At 40.1% G+C, this 14762-nt stretch overlaps 1 long non-coding RNA gene across 2 annotated transcripts in view; it reads right to left on the bottom strand.

The window, feature by feature from the left end:
• Positions 1–9769: 9769 nt before the first annotated feature.
• Positions 9770–14762, bottom strand: part of LOC103148463 (uncharacterized) — a 22340-nt gene continuing 17347 nt past the window's right edge. The window contains exons 3-4 of one of the 2 annotated variants that reach the window (XR_001664117.1): positions 11177–11265; positions 9770–11104 (exon numbers count right to left, since the gene is read on the bottom strand). This is a non-coding gene — a long non-coding RNA (uncharacterized LOC103148463). Of the gene's footprint in view, positions 11266–14762 lie in introns of both variants that reach the window. The other variant, XR_001664116.1, reaches the window with a different exon arrangement.

Here is a 14762-nt window from a genome sequence, read left to right as displayed (position 1 = left end):
AGTGCATCATTATAAAAATGAAGGAAATTGATACATAAAAATCTCAAAAGTGTGGCAGTAACCTTTACTCTGATACCCCGGATAAAATCTGATTTACCCATTCAACTGCAAATCCAGCAAGTAATGGCCGTCCACCGAAACTGACAGCCTGGCCAAGAGTAGAGCTGAAGCCAACCCTCCAAACATTGAACATCCATGCATGTCTTTGTAAAAACTATTTCAGACTGGCCAGTTCAGGTCATTATTGAGACATTTTAGCTCAAAGATTCTGTCCAAATTTAAACGCAAGAAAAGTGTCACAAGTCTAGCTTGGCTGGTCCATTTCATGAACCCCAATCACTTTTCAGCTGTTTGGATGTCAGAGTACGTTGTCACATTTTCACTTTTTGAGCACAAGTTTAGGTTCTGTTTGCAGAATGTATCTTTGTGCAAAGAAAAAAAAAAAAAAAGCTTTTTTAGACTTGACATAAGAATGGATGGAGTAAAGTACAGGACAGTCATGGAAGAAAACCCATTAGAGGCTGCAAAACACTTAGGACTAGGGTTAAGGTTAGCCCTATAGCAAAACAATGTCCCCAAGCAAAATGCCAGATCTAAGACAGTACAGTTTAAATCGAAGCATATGTTTGTCTTACACACTGGAAGCGTATGCTCACAGACTCTATGTGTAGCTTGCAAAAAAATTTTTTTGAAACAATTTGGAAAAACTGTGTGCACACGTCCAATACTTTATTTAAATAATACGGGGAAATCTTGTGTCTGAAGAGCCACACACTGAGCTTTGTGTGGCTGTTAAGGGCAGTTAAAAGGAGGTGAAGTTTAAAGTTGAAGCTATAGGAATGCTTTTGCAAGGCACTGTATATGTTTCAGCACACAGTTCTATTGTAAAGTGTACCTGCAGGAGATTTTAGGGCAATTATTCGAAGGGGCTTCTGTTTTGTTTAGCATCTTTTTCTTTTTTTCTTTTACAATGCCAAGACCTTCCAGTCTGTCCCTACAGCTCATACAGGCATGTATAAGAGGGTCTCCACGGCGGTACGTAGGACATGCATGTGTCCGTGACGCAGTCGGCTGGCAGAACACTACAGTGCTTGCCCACGTCAGTGCGTAAGTGCCTGAGCTGTCTGTAGCTGACAAACATACTGTACCAGTGTGAAAATGCAAGCTGCCACATGGAGCACTGTGAATAGTATGTACCCATCTTCTGCTGTCTATCATTCATCATCTCCTACAATAGCACAGAGCCCAACCAGCATCAACAGGCGCTGCCTTTATCTGTGTTATTTTAGTGGCAAACATTTCCCAGTGATGGAGCAGATGAGATTTTGAATTGCAGCGATGTGCAGTCACAGTGACCATTATCCGCACACTTGAAGACTGAAGAGGCATTGAACTCTGGCTACTGATGGAATTTCTGCAATTGTACATTTGGTGAGCTCAAATTCACATTTGCATACAGTAAATGGTCCTTGATGTATCTGCGGTACGGCAGTATATGTTTACCCTGTTTTAACAAAAGCCCCTGATAGAGACAAAAGACATAAATCATTTCCTTTCAGCAGAGTGACATTTATGGCTTTTGCTCCTGTAGATATGCAAAATACCTGAGGCCATTAAGTAATTTTGCAGGAGCGCTGAGAACCAGGCTCTCTAAGAAAGTGGATCGCTGCGAACGGTGGCATATGAAGTCCATTAAATCCTTTGCCAAGGCATTACTAATGCTAAGATGTTAACATTAGAGATGTTGCAACAGGGTGTTTATCCGAGGTAGTCTGTCTGTCTGAATCATATGTTTCACAGGCAACAAGGGAGAAACTGATGAACAGATGTAATTTCACTTCTGTACTGCCTAATCCACAGAAATCGTTTGATATTGGGTTGCTTTTGAATTAGTTAACTGGCCTTTTTATCTGCTGCACCACTTTCCCTCAGCATTATTTTTTTTTGAATTCACAAACACGACAGAGAAGGATTACATGGACCTGATAGCAGAGGATAAGTGTCACTACAAAGTGATGGGAGCTTACATGTTATGTTTGCTTCATTTATTTCTTAAATGATTAAAAATTCAGCCACGTCTTTATGTTTTGCTTTATGCACATTTGGAAAACTAACTCATAAAATAGAGAGGATATAAATAATGTAAATATGTGTCCATTTCAATGGACGCTGGAAATTTGATCTTCAGGGATCTTGTGATTAGCAGGCTCTCTGGCTGAATATAGAAATAAATATCAATGATAACACAGTTTGACACGTGTAGGTGCATCTCAGTCAATTAGAATATCATCAAAAAGTTAATTATTTCTAATTTAACTAAAATCGTGAAATGTATACGTCATACTGGGTTTTTACACACAAGATGATACACGTGGCTAACATCTAAAGAAAGCCTGAATATATATATTGAATATATGATGCTAATAAAATGTGATTTCTAATAAAGAAAAGGTTAGATTAAGGAATTATGGGTAAAACTGCTACCTTTACAGGCGTTCATCAGACAGGCAGTAAAGCTCTCCATAAGAAGCGTGAGCGACAAATTTCTGAAGAAGTGAACTGCTTAGAGTTCTGTATCCAAGTATTTTAATGGAGAATTGAGAGGAAGAAACAAACGTAGTGTGAACTTCAGATGAAGTCAAATCTTAAAGAGTCACCACACATAGACATTTCCAAGACATGATTTGAAGCTGTTTTTTTTTTGTTTGTTTGTTTTGTTTTGTTTGTTTTTTTCTCTTGTGTTAAGCCACTGCTGAATCAGAACGTTTTAGGGTCATACATGGGCCAAGAAAGAAAGAAAGAAAAAAAGGACTGGTCTCTTGCTCAATAGTTCTCAGTCAACTTTTTTTCAAAATGAAAGCAAATTTAGCATTTGGAGAGACCCATATATCTAGTCACTGGAGCTCTGGTGGGACGCTCTGATGATTTGGGGGTGACATGTCATCGGTTGGTGATCCTCCACTGTGTTCCTTCATGTCTAAAGTCGGCAGAGGAAACTAGAAAAATGCTTGCTCACTTCATGCATCCTCCTGGAGAGAACCTTTATGGAGAAGTTGTTTTCATTTTCATCAGAACTTGGCACCTGTCCACTCTGCCAAAGGTACAAAAATCTGCTGTAACAACCATGATATCACCGTGCTTAATTGATTGGCCAGCAAGCTGACCTGACCTGAGCGCCACAGAGAATCTATAGTTCACTGGCGAGAGGAAGATAAGACACAACAGATCCAACAACAAAGATGAGCTGAAAGCTGCTATTTATGCAACCTAGAGTTCCTTAACACCTTGATCAGAGGAGCCACAGACCGACTGCTTTCATGCCACACAAAACTTATGCATTATTCTGTGGAAGTGATCAGATATTGAGTACATAAACATTACAGCTTATTAATTGCTGTCCATAAGCACAAAAATAAAGACGTGGAATATATTGCTGTGTGTTTGTGTGTGGGTAATGAATCTGAATAATATATTAGCTTCCATTTTTGAACTGAATTCCTGAAATAGACAACCTTTTCGGTTGAATCCTGACTTATTGAAATGCACCTGTAAAGCATATTGTTCTCCTTAGAGTTCGTCCATAACTGTTCTGCCTTAAAACCTCTGAAGTCTACTTTAGGAACGATAAGTGCATCTTCAGCTGTCGGTGAAGCATCCCTTTTATGCATGCTTGAACTCCAAACAATTCTACCTCTACAACAATAATCCAATAATGACTTTTTTCAGAATGTTTGAAAATGAATTTATTTGCTTATGCGGAAAGATCATAGGCAGTCTTAACGGCTTGAGCTTCAGATATCAGGTCACCTCAAGCACCTATTAATAATCACAGTCCTACTTGAGACAGTCTATATGGCTGCACAGTCTCATTCTCGTGCTGGATTGATCCATTGTAGGGGTAATCACCACATAATTTTATGCGCACCTTTGAAATGTGCACCCGGGCACGTCATGGTCCTTGGGGTGGGCTCGGTAATCAAGGTGCATAATCGCATGGCAGTAATGGCAATCAGGCTTTAGCAGATTAATTCCTTGGATCATGCATCAACCCGTTGGTCCGGTATCTGATCATGAAGAAGGGTGTAGGTGGTCTGGAGAGCGCAGGTGATTAAAAAAAGAAGAGAACCAGAACGTCGAGAAGGTGCTCGTTATGCAAACATTTTAAAGTGCCTAATTCTTTCTTTTTTCTCTCGCTCCCAAATTCTTCATTTGTATAACCGATCAGGTAAAGCACGAACCCCGAGAGTAACTTTCTCCTCTCTCCTTCAGAAATTAGAATTCAACTCTGAGGTCAAGGAGTCCATGCAGCCATTTCTTTCTTTGTGCGCTAGAGCTGTCTCTATGATGCAGCTAAGGTAAACACTAAACTATGAATATGTCCCAGCTTAATGAGCACCGTCATTGCCGTCTAGTTAGGAAAATTCATAGCTGCCCTTGAAACATTGTAGATTTGATTCCTGGCAATACTGTCACAGCAGAGTTATGCAGCTGAATGCAGACAACCTGCAGGATCTTAGATGAACAGGGTGAACAGCCGTTTCAGTGCAGCAAAACACCGTTCACAATGTTTGTGAGAAACAGTATGTGTCGACTTATGGATTTTTTTTCTGTTGTTGCATTTTTGGCACACGTAAGTATTTCAGATTATTAAAGGTGTATACAATCGGACAATGTGACCTGAGTTAGTATAATTATTTTTCAGTGATTATTCCCTCTATCAAAGGAAACAGTTTACCGAAAAGTGAAAATTTCCAGGAGTGCCTCACCTAACCAAATTACTCTGAGAATACATCGACTAATCATCCAGGAGGTGATAAAAAAACAACAACAAAAAAACAACATCAAAAGCACCACAGGACTCATTGCCTTCATCTAAACCATTGTTTATGATTTAACAATAAGAAATAGACCGGACAAAATTGGACTCCAGGAACAAGTCTTGCAATAGATAATCGTCTGAAAAGCCTCTGTTGATGTTTTTTCAGAGGCTCTCACCAGAGAGTCAAGCTAGCACCTGGCCAGAGTGGGGCCCAAAAAGAAAATGAGATTTCTACCATCTTAAAACAACTCTGACCTCAAAAATAGCACAGCACCCACTAACAGGTGTCATGGTGAAGAGATAATCAGTGTTATTCACTTCTCCTGTCAGCAGACATAATGTTATGTCTGATTTGAGCATATGGAAGTCTATGATCACCTAAACTGAATAAATGGTTGGTCTGCAGTATCTTGCAAAAAAATGTTTTCTATGTACAGCACATATTGTACAGTGGAACGTGTAAAGCACATCAAAGAAGATCAAATCGTGTATCTGAAAAGTAATGTAGTGTAAAAAAACAAACAAACAGTAAAACTGTATTTGTATATATAATTTAAAAAATTATACTAAACAATTTTCAATGACAGTTTCTGTATGTAGTTGCACTTAATGTTTCCTGATTACATTTTGGTCCCTATGACCAATCAGAGCAATCTAAACATAGGTGTTTGTTAATACTTTACTCTTTTTTGATCTCACACGTTGATAATTTTATTTGCACGTGCCTTCTGGGGACGAAGACAAGTGCAAATAAAGTTCCGCTTTAAATGTTGTAAAATGTATGTTGGGTAGTGTTCCAGCTCTGATCTCTCCTACAACAAGAGCTCTATGTGGATTTCTGCGGGAAGCAGCATGGCGGGTCACAGGTGGCTGTACACTGTGGGCTACTTTGGCCCACACTGGGCAATGATTCTGCAGGGGCCACTGATTTGCTTAATGTGTTGCTGCTTTTACTGAAGTTGTTGTCTGGGTGCAGTTGCAGTCAGGTAGGGTTTTTGGGGCAGGAGGGGTTATTAGAAAGCTGCTGGCTGGAGGTAGGATAATTTGCCATTTCTGTACCGAAACGTGAGGATACGTACACAACCTCTCACACATCGTATGTCTTTCTTTGTTCACAAGGATTTTGCATTGACTTCCATTAATTTGTCATTCATTTCTGCAGCCTAACCTCTAACCCTAGCCTCATATTTAACTTAAACTCAATTCACACTTTAATCCTAAACTCAGCCCATAACCCAAAAACACCACTTCTTTGGCTCTGGTCCCCATAAGGACCAGTCGGCCCCCACTTAGTATGTGTTATAGAAAATGGTACAGTCTGGTTTGCTGGATCAATTGCCTCGCTCATTCCTGGCATGCATCTTCATGTCATCCATGTAGAGATGAAGCCTAGGCAAAAATTCAGCCTGGAAGACTATTATATTCATCCCACCTGCCCAACCAAGATGTCGTCCTGCACCTCGATTCCAACCAATCGGTGATGGTCTCCTCCTCCAATAATCAAGCGTTGCTCCCTTGATAAGGTCCAGCTGTTCACCGGCGTCCGCTCGTTGGCTGAGCTTCAACCTTCCTCCACCCCTCCTCCACCATCACCCCAAGACTTCTTCAATGTCCATTCAGTCTCCACCATCCTCTCCACCACCAGTGTCCGGGCCCAGGGGGAAAGACGTCTCTAATTTTCATACACACAGCGGCCCATTCTCTCTGACAGCGGTTTTCAGCGCAACGTCTTCCTCCTGGGTCCGAGCGCCAAAGACTTTCATTTGTCAATACCTCTCTCTCTCTCTCTCTCTCTCTCTCTCTCTCTCTCTCTCTCTCTCTCTGTGCATATGAGTCTCTCCAGGTTGAATTGACAGCGAATGATTTCTTCACTCTGAAAACTGTATCTGTGTCTTTGTGACGACCTAAGAGGGACCTTAGAGAACAGCAACATAACAGAACATAAACTTAGTTTGTGCGTCTGCTTTGCAGCTTTCCTTGAAACGGCCTCCAAGTGTGTCCTCCACATTTCCTTTGAGATCCTGGTAAAGATCTTCAGAGTAGCAATGTGCAGTTCCACGTATTCAAGGATTGCGTGGAAATGAAAATCGTAGAATTTCTCGACCTATGTATGTGCTCACATTAACTGTTAGGAGACGTAACAGAAGCTTAGATGTTATGGAGAGAAATGTTATTTGTCAGCAAGGAGACATTTGCCATTTGTCAGGGGTCTTTCATGACAAGAACTGTTACGCTCGATTGTGCTTCTGGGTGTTGATGGACCAAAGGCAGTTTCTTTTGTAAGTAAAGGCGAATCAAATCAGAGCCTGGTGAGATTCAACTCATAATTCTCAAGATTTTCTTGAACATCTACCATTGTGACATATGCAGGCTGCTGTTCTGTTGTCTTGAACTTTTAGAGTCATGTGGGGTACCGGGGTCCCCTGAGGCCTGGCTTTCTAAAACGCTTCTTCAGTATTGTTCATTCTCATCTTGAGTGGATCTCCTTGTCTTGATGAACAGGAAGTAGAGCGTAGAAGGAAAAACTGTCAGACAGAAAAGCTGTCTACATGAACAGTCAGGAAGTTATGCCTCTAAGACACAGTCAAAACTGAGCACTTACCTGTCAGAGGAGCTGGAAAATATATCATCCATCAGTCATCTAACACATGTCATGTTTTCAACAAATAGAGCTTTAGGAATCACCCTCTTGATACAGAAAATATCCTTTGTGGTGTAAAATAGTGTAAAAGGAACATATTGTATGTTTTTAACTGACTACTAAAAATAGTGACTACAGATCAAATTTGAAATTGTTTTTTTTTTTTAGATGCAACAACTAGTTCATTCATTGAGCCAAGCAGCCTTTCATACATAAACAACGTTAAAGGTCAGATTGAATTGCTTTAGCAAACCAGAACTTCTTAAAAATGCTTGAAAACAACAATGTCAACACAGAACCTTCGACAGACCTTCGGCAACATCTGAAATTATTGGTCAAGCTAACTTAAAAGCATCACGAGGAAATCTGGCTCATTTGGAAGTAAAACTCACCAAAATGAGAGGTGCTTGAAAACTTTTGCACAGGAACGTTTGGGGCAAATCTTGGTGTTGTTGACAGAAATAACTTTGACGGAAGTTTGTGCTTGCATGAAAATGTCCACAGTGCTATTACTTGTTGTAAATATCGAGAAATCTGCTGTCAAATTAGCATGCATCTCAAACAAACAACAAAAAAAAAAGTCTCGCGTCCACCTACCTATATTATTATGATTTTATATACTTGCAACTGTTAACCCCTCTTACCATAGAATAAATTACTACTGTATGTGACCGTGCATCCTGTAGGGCTGTGAGTGATTACTTTAGTGCTTTGACATTTGCAACAGCTGTAATGAGGCATGTCTCTGACAGACGTGTCACCACCAGCAGCCTATGTCTCAGCCGCTCAGTTCAACACTGAGTAGGGAGGCACAGTGTGGCCAAACACTGGCATTCTTTCTAGATAATGATGGCTCACCCAGTGGAGAAGCAGCGGGAACGTGTTGAAGTCTCAGACAACTGTGCGCATGTGTGTTTTAGAAAGGAAGTGAGTGAGCGAGGCCCATCGAGAGCCTATGTGAAGTTTTTTTAGTGTGTGTGCGTGCGTACGCGCGTGTGCGTGTGTATACTTGTGCCTGTCATTGCCAAGATGGAATCAGAGACTGGGAGAGGAGGCTGGCTTGGGACATAAAGACTAGGAGTATAAAAATGAGTGGGCCGAACTCGCTCATACAGTCCACCCTCCTGTCAAGTCAAGCAGGGCGACGATTTGCATGTGCACACCAGCCCGCAACAGCAGCCCCAGCGCCTATTCTGCATCTAAATTAACCAGGAAAATCAAGCGCCAGCTCTTTGGAGCTCCATGAAATGTATGCAAAATGTAGCTACTTCAGCAGCAGCTTGTTTCCTCTGCCACAACAGTTGTTTCAGTCCCAGCCGAATTACCACAGCTGTGAAGTGGAGGCATTAGTGAAGATTAACACAGAACTGGCTCATTAGAAAGAAAATCACACACACTTTACTGTGCCTTGTAAAAGGATTTGCACACCTGGAACTGAACTTTTTTTTTTTTTTTTTCACATTTTGGCACATTGCAACACCAAATTACTGTGTATTTTATTGGGATGCTATGTGATAAAATGAAACAAATACAACATACTTGGGGGGGAAAAAAATTCCCCCAAGTATGTTGGGGGAAGCTCTTTTAAAAATATGTGTTTAAAGAAGTTCTTTGGAGAAATATTTTCAATTCTTATCATAGATTCACCGTTGGATTTAGGAACGCAAAGAGGCATTCAAATACATAAATATGCTTAATAAGACCATTGTAATTGAGTCATGGCTGTATGGGTCCTGGTCCTATGAGCAGGTAAATCTCAGTCCCAGAATTTGGACAAAGACTATAAACTTGCCGTCCTTCCATATCGACCAGGTTTGTGAAGTACATGGCAAATAGTTGCCTTGCGAACAGATTTCCCCACCTGAGGGGCAAGTGAAGCTAAACATAAATGCATAAAAGACTTTTCAGAATTTTATTTGCAAAAGAAAAACAAGAAATAATCATTTGTGTCACTTTTGCTCCTTTTCACAATTATATAATGCTGTGTGTTAGTGTAGACTAATTTACAATCTGTAGCCCATAGTATAAACATTTAGGTTTGCAATTTTACTTTCCCAAAAATGTGCAAAAAATGTCAAAGGGGTTCATGGCAGTACATGTGCAGAGAGTTTTAGGTTGGGAGGAGCATTTTGAAACCGCCTTGATTTCTGGCATACATATTCAAACACAGACACCCATGTATGCATACATTTTACTTTGGCCATGGCTCATGTGCATGAAGGCATCAATTTCTTATCCCTTTTTGTATGGCAACGGTTAGGGCCCACTTACAGACATACAATTACTCCTTCAGATAGACTGAAGACAAATAAGAGTACAGTGTATTTATTTAAATGTATGAACTACAATTTTTCATTTTAAATATAGAAACTTAATGGCACACCCTTTCCTTTGTTTGCTTCCTGCAATTAGTAGAGCAAAGATCTCTGTTACATTATGAGCAAGTGAGAATTGGAAGGCGAATTAGCAAGTGGAAATATTTTTAGGGAAAAGCGCTCCGATTTCTGTGCAGGTCTCCATGCATCCGTCTTTTAACAGTATAGCAGAGCTGTTGCATCTCACAACCTCCTTCCTCAGTTCTCACAAACTGTTCATAATAGCCAGCTCACCGTTTCTCCGGCAAGGTGGCTTTTAGCCAGTGATTGACTGTCACTTTCCCCAGCGGTGGGGGTTGGCGGAGAACAACGTCCCTCCCTGTCTGAGTGTATAGGAACCATGGAGAGGTTACACAGGGGTGTATCAGATACAGTATGTGCTCCCAAGCCTTGAAGAGCTGGTGGTATCAGACAGGAGCTGTCTCTGATCTCAAACCTGCAGAGTCTTGCAAATCTAAAGAGATGTGGCTTTCATTCTTTCTTTCAGATTTTTTTTTCCCTCTTTCTCCTGTGACTCTTAAATGCAGGCTTTCATATGGATGAGTCAGATCAGCAGCGCACATTTAAAAATCAAAACAGTTTCTCTCTCTATGGGTCCCCAAATCCCCTTGTCTTGTGTTGCAAGCAATCACTGTGTGAATATGTAATGTGATTCAGTGGTTTTGTAGCTCCATTTGTTGCATATAGCTGCATAAGACCAGTCATCAGCAAATGTCCAAACAAATCATTTTCTTAAGTCACTTCTCCTCTGATTTTTAATGACCGCAAAACATGTTTTAAAGACCTAGCAGCAAAAAAGGTCTCAGGTAAAAACAGCAGAGGGGGAAAGAAAAAGGAGTGAGTGCTGCTGTTGTTAGTCATCTGTGATCCTGTCACTCAGTGCTGCTGCGGCATAGGGTCTGCTTCCTGTTAACAAGATATGTTTACAGCATCAGCACTGGGCTCCCACCGTCTGCGGGTTTGTGCGTTTATGCTCCCTGTCACTCCCGAAGATTGACACGTCCGCATGTCTGTTAACCATTAACTGGTCAGGAACTGCCATCTTTTTGAGGAGGCAGATAGTGACAGGATCCCTGTTCCTCCACGGCGCTTCCTGGCTGAGGCGGACCTTCCTTTGTCAACGTGCAGAGGGAGGAGTGCGTCTAACCATTAACTGTATTCCTGACGCCGGGCCATACCACTGGGGTGACAAATCGCAGAAGTCCCTGCAGAACTTTTAGGATGGAGAAATATTAACCCCATCCCAGCTGGGGCTCTTCCTCCGTCGGCCTGCAGATAAATGAAGAGTTGCTGATCGTTCCATCACCATCAACTTCTCCTTCCTCCCACTCATTCACTCACAGTGCTTGCGTCTCCTCAGGCACTTTTGACAGTGTGGTGTCTTGTAAAGGAGGAAGAGATTGATATGAAGCGAGGTTCATGTGCTGCGCCTGGGTACAGATGAGAGAATGATAATTTATGGACTCATCACTTTGCAGGTCATAAAAACACCATTTTTTTTGTAACAAAGAAAAGCCCTCAAAAAAATTATCATTATGAACGAATGCAGAAGAGTGATTGAAGTTGAACAATCACTTAAATCGAGCCGGCACAATCAAGGGTTTTAATTCGCGGAACAGCTTCTCTACATTTGTGTCTTTCTTCTTCCAGTACAGTAGTGCGCACATATATAAATATATATATATATATATATATATATATATATATGTTTTTTTTTTTATTCATGCTTTGCCTTGGAAAAGTATTCATCCCACCTTAACCTTTAAACATTTTAGTACTCTACCACCACAAATGTAAGTGAAATTTAAAGTGATTATATGTGTCACATCAACAGTGTGTGACTGCCAAGTGGAAGAAAAATCAAACATAGTTTTCAAAATACTAAGCAAATAAAAATGAGTCGGTTTTGCATTCAGTTGTATTCACTGCCTTTGCAAGACAATGGAGATCCGCTGACAGAATCACTCTACAAAACCTGATGAGTTGCAAGAAGAAAGCCAGCACTGAAAGAAAAGCATAAGTTCTGTTTGCCACAACTAACACGGTGGACGCACCAAACATGTGGAAGAAGGTTGCTTTGGACGAAACCAAAGTTAAATTTCCAGGTTTGCATGCAAAACTGCTGGGTGGTGATGAAAAATCAACAGTGTGTTTTACCCAGAACACACAGGTAAATGTGTTGAAAGGTGCTCTGGTCAGATGAGATCAAACTGAATGTGTTTAGGAATCGAACACAACACAGTTCCCTGACCAGACAGAAACATGGTGGTGGCACCATCATGATTTGTTTTTCAAGGCTCTGCACAGACAGTGAAGCTGGTCAGAGTTGATGTGAAGAAGGAAGGAGCTGCTTATAGAGCAATCCTGGAAAAAGAAAAAGAAAAAAAAAAAAGGCAAACCCCCAAATAAATGCTGCAGTCACTGAGGGCAAAAGGGGGATCTGCAATGCATTGAATCCAGGAGGTTGAATACAAATGATTTCTTTCTTTTTTTAACTTGGAAAAACATGCATCATTTTCCTTCCTCTTCTCAGTTTTGTGCTGCATTATGCTGGACTATCACATCAAATTACAGCAAAACAAAATGAAATTTCTATTTGTAATGTGACAAAATGTGCAAAAGGGGGCCATGAATTCTTTTGCACAGCACTACAATTCACTGTATTCATAATCATTGTGGTTTTTACACCTTCAAAATATTTTCCCCCCCTCCTTCCACCAGATCATAAAAGGGTAAAAGACTCAACCGTTGCCTCCATCATTAAAACCTGCACCCCTTCATGAAGTCAATGCACCTCTGTTGCGTCTCGGCGCCTGTTCTGTAATGGCCGCTCACAACCCAAATGGACTGAAGGGCTTTCATGTGTCCTGAACAGTACACTCCTCTCATTATGGCCCATAGTTATCACACATCAAATGGCCTCATTATTTTCAACAAGGAAAGGAGCGCAAGTGTGTGACCAGTTGGAGCTACAAAGTAACTTCCAAGTTCAAATATTAAAAAAAAAAAAATAAAAAAAATCAGCACTTCGACTTGTACTATACAACCAAAAGGCTGCAGAGATGAAAGGTGCTGTGTATCCCCTGTCTGCTGCGATTATTAAAAACAAGAAAATATGAACCTTTGTTGTTGCTTTTTTTTTTTTTTTTTTCAATTGAACATTTTTAAGCATTTAAGAAGCCAAATGCGTGAGCGTGAATATGCTGTGCAAGATTAACATTTAACCCAAGCACATCTGAACACAACACTCCATAAATGGATTTGCACAATCTGACCGTTAAAGTGCACCAACAAGGTTTTGATTTCACAGCGACCGTTGCATCAGCTCTCAGATGAATTATGCCTATTTATAGTTTTCAAAGCATTTCACATCATTTACATAAAAAGGTCTAATTTAATATAAGCTGACAACAATTTGACAAGGCAAGATCAAAGGTTAAGCTAACACACAATAGCTGTTAAGTCTATTAGCATGGAAATGAATGCAACACCTCCTAATAGCCTGTTGTCATACCTACAGTGAACAGCCTAAATAAGTTGCAGTGAAAAAAATGAAAAGAAAAAAAAAAATCACAAGGGCTGTACTTGATAAGACATACTCGTGTTTCTATGACAACATCCATGGCTCAAGCTAAGAATGCAGAGATTTGGATAATCGTTGTCACTGTGATGCGTTTAATGTTTGTGCTTGGACAATAATGCTTGTTTAATGTCCAAAGTGCCGCATCCCATTCAGAAATTCAAAATGACTGCAGGGATGTACGACACTGAGCCGCATGCAACACGTTCCCCTTTCAGCGTAGTCTTATTTAGAAAATTAATAGAACTACTTGCACAGGTGCGAGATGCATGTCTCACACACTGAAATAGTTCTATGGTGACGGTTTTTTTAAGTTATTTTTTCTGTACCAGAGGAAAAAAAAAATTCAACATTGTTTCCATGTTAATTTATTAGTATCTAAAAATAATACAAGTTATTTTTTTTAACTAACTGGCATTATATAATCTAATTATTTTAACTGCACTGTGCTACAATGATGATCATGTTGAATTTCATCTGTATGTCACATTATAACTGTGTTGCATTGGAATACATTTTCCTAATGTGACTTCAAGATTTTATATCCAGATCCTATGAATAGGATCTGGATATAAAAAGCCTTTAAAATAGCTTTGATGCAATGTGGAGTCACTCAAAATAACTGAATTACAGGTTAGTGACAACAGATTAGAAAAAAAGATTCCCCACAACAGGATCTACAAACCGAATAAAACAATGAGCTGGAGGAAAACACCTTCAAATTTTACCGAGTATAAATATTTCAAAACGTGCTTTACTCATGCAAAGTTGAGAATTTCATTTGTTGGTGTCTGTTCATAAATAGGTCTTGCTGTTGGCAAAGCTGCAATGAATCAGTGAGAAATTAGTCAGGCAGAAGTAATTTAAAGATTTATTGTTTTTGACCATTGCTTCAGGTTGTACATTTTACTTGCTGGATTGCTTTGGTAATGTATGGCATACTCACAGTGGACCAACATTGTTTTGTGGTGAATGTGATAATGACTTTCAAGCTGTTAGCCTGCAGTTTCATCACATTTTATCCCTTTAATGACTATAATTGCCTCTCGAGGTGATATATTGATATTGGCCAAGCTCCTACGAGCTGTGTGTTATTCCATTGTGTTACTCTGAGTGTTAACAGACAGCAAAAAAGCCCGTTTGACCTTGTGATGAAGCAAGAATTTTCTCATGCGCCGAGGAAGCCAAACAGACTGTCATTTTGCACAGTGAGCGGTCCCTGAGTACAGTCAGCGCATTGATTTGTAATAAAAATATCGGCTCACTACTAATAGCTAATGGATATTGATTTCAAGTCATTCATACAGGTTGAATAGTTGTAGCTTTTTTTCGTTTGTTTAAATAATT

Source organism: Poecilia formosa, unplaced genomic scaffold (assembly GCF_000485575.1).
Source record: "Poecilia formosa unplaced genomic scaffold, Poecilia_formosa-5.1.2 Scaffold206, whole genome shotgun sequence".
NCBI lineage: Eukaryota > Metazoa > Chordata > Actinopteri > Cyprinodontiformes > Poeciliidae > Poecilia > Poecilia formosa.
This window is presented reverse-complemented; position numbering and strand designations above follow the sequence as displayed.